Below are 2,973 nucleotides of genomic sequence, written 5' to 3'. Positions count from 1 at the left end.
TTCGCATCTGTTTGATACGACCCATCAATAATATGGAGTGCCCACTGAGCAGTGGCTGGAGCACCTATACCTGACGCTGGGACAAGCTACAACGAAGCTTCAATGGCGCAGGCAGAGGACAGCAGAGGTATGGCCTAAAGCTCGGCTCGCCTGGCGGCCTTTATTTGTTATGTGATTTTACATGACCCAGTGATGAGGATCATTATCGTACGAGCCACACATCTTCCACGCCTTAATAGACCGATCTAACAAGGCGCACTGCGCGACCAAGCTGCCATCTTAGCTGCAGCCCTTCGCGACACCACCTGCGTGGCAACCCGCTTTCCCTGTCGCTTTCAATGGCATTAGATCCGCTCACTGTAGCTTTCATCTGCAGCGTTTATCGTATTTTTCTAGAGGAACCATAAGCAAGTGCCGCTGTGAGAGGAGGAACGGCTACTGTGACGCGGGGAGGTGGTGATCGCTGCGGACCTGTCGCTCAAGCCTTTGGGCTTGAAAGGGTGCAGGCGGAGATCAAAACACGCTTGTCCTTCACTTTCATGTGAATTGAAAAGCATCCTTACTCATGCTGATACAAGCGTTTTCAAGGGTTCCGATGATTCGCCTATTGCTGACCATTTTATTTCCATGGTAATTATCTCACAGTCAAATCCTGGCAGTCAGCCATGTCGTTTGATAAGTTTTTTTATTTCTTCGTTCGTTGTCCTTCATCGCAAGCGCTGGCTCTTCTGCGCTTCTTATGAAAAAAATCATAAATATAGCGAGTAAGCACAGTTTTAACGCCATATTTGTCTGAACTATCTGTAATATCGTACAAAACGAGCCCCATTTTAAGCAGAACAGCGGGTATATATATGCATGATTACGGTAAGTTGTACTTGTCACAACACGAAATGAGACTGGATAGCGTTTTGTTTTGCTCTGCTTTAGCCACAAAATCCCGCAACGATCGGTGTGCAGTCTCTTGATACAGAAAGTGTATGCAGAGCGTTACCGCATTCATTGAAGCTGCGTTTTGTAATTAGGCGCCAAAGGCTGATGCTACTTAGAACATCCGATCTGCGTATCTGGTTTAGGAGTTCCTTTAGAATATGCCTGTCGTACATTAAGAAAAATATGAAAATATTAAGAAGTCAGCTTCTCTATTTGCGATACATAACTTGCGATACACGCAAGTTATGTCGTTTTTTTTTAAGATATCTGTGACCAGTGCGTTTGTTCTGTGTTCAATCAGAAAGCATAAAAGGCTGGAGATTTCGAGTGCGTTGCGTCTTGAATGTATAGCGATTGTTGATGATGATGATTATAGATTTTTATGGCGCAAGGGCATCTATGGCCAAAGAGCGGCATGGCACAACGTAATTTCCATTTCTCAAGGTGGGGTCAAAGACGCATTTCCCAAGGATTCCACCCTAATGAAGCCGAGCATTAGACCAGGGGAAAGCTTGTAATATAGTTTTCAAGTTTATTTCAGAGCTGGCAGTTCCAGCGTTGCCTTCGTTTTTAATTTTATAATTTTATGTTAACTCTCAAAGCAGCTGCCGCGCAACCAGTTACTGCATTAGTGTTGTCCTGACCACGCGCTTGGCTGCGCCGGAATTGCGCAATCTCAAGGCAGAAATATTTTTTGTTCAATGAGCAGTACTTTATAAGATGTCGGGGATATTGTGACTGAACTGCACGCTGCAAAGAGTCCAGTATATTTACGCATGGTCAAATGTAGATCTGCGAGAAAATGTGATGAATATTTCACATAATATCCAGTATGACACCCTTGTCGCCAGGCTGCTGTTCTGATTCCATAAAAAAAACATTTTCGCGAGTGTAGTATCACAAGTAAAGAGCATGCAAAATCCCCAGGAAGTGATCACGCCCTGCGGAAGGCTGGAAATGTCACCAAAACTTCACTCACTTTTTCCTCCGTAGCCTTACATCCGGCAGCATGCTGGCAGGACAGCGTCACGAAGTAGCGCTAGAGTGAAATCGACAGTGACCTTGGGTCTAATTTAAGCTTCTTCAAAATAACTTGACGGCAACTTAAAGGCGCTTCTGCCTGCAGCGCCACGTTTAGACCGTGAATACTTACGCTATGCCAACTTACACTGATCTGCAGGGACAAGACGCAAAACGTGCTGAACCAAGCCTTGCTGGCTCTCTGACCGGCTTCTACACACTTCTTGAAGGGACCATTCGTTTTCTAGCTACTCGAAGTGCGGTGCTGGATGCTCGATGCACCTGTCGCAGCTTATGGCGGTGATCAGATGAAGCCATCCGTCCTATAAAGCCTAAATACGAGCAGTGGAGAACCGTGTGAAGATGCAAACGGCACTGCTAACCGCGCATAGCCAATGATATGCGCCGGCGCGCTCACCGGCCTCAACATCACATCTCCCAGGGGCATTGCGGCGGCTGCGGCATAGCGCAACTTCTTGTGAAATTGATTTATTATTGGTAAACGTTTAAAAGCCTACCGTCAAGAATACAGTACAGCCGCTGATTGAAACATAATAGCACGATTATGTAATACGGAAACGCCGCGGAGCTGCACGCGCTGTTCAATACTTTAAACACTCATTACAGGGAATATTACGCACGGAAACGTTAATTCTATCTTTCTTGTCTTGTTTTGGTTTTGGCTTATGGGCGTTTCACGTCCCAAAGCAACTCAGGCTATGAGGAACGCCTTGGTGTTGGACTGCTGAAATTTCGACCACTTGGGGTTCTTCAACGTGCGCTGACATCGCAGAGTACACGGTCCTCTATAATTTCGCCCGCGTCGAAATTCGACCGCCGCAGCCGGGATCGAGCCCGCGTCTTTCCGGTTAGCAGCCGAGCGCCATAGCCACTGAGCCACCGTGGCGGCTCTTTCTTGACTTATGCAGTGCTGTACATCATGGCTTCTACTTTATACCCCGCGACATGAAATTTTGTCAGATTGTTCACTACGCCATCAAAAAAATAGACAACCGGGAG

The sequence above is a fragment of the Amblyomma americanum genome, chromosome 2 (genome assembly GCF_052857255.1).
Source record: "Amblyomma americanum isolate KBUSLIRL-KWMA chromosome 2, ASM5285725v1, whole genome shotgun sequence".
Lineage (NCBI taxonomy): Eukaryota > Metazoa > Arthropoda > Arachnida > Ixodida > Ixodidae > Amblyomma > Amblyomma americanum.
This window is presented reverse-complemented; position numbering follows the sequence as displayed.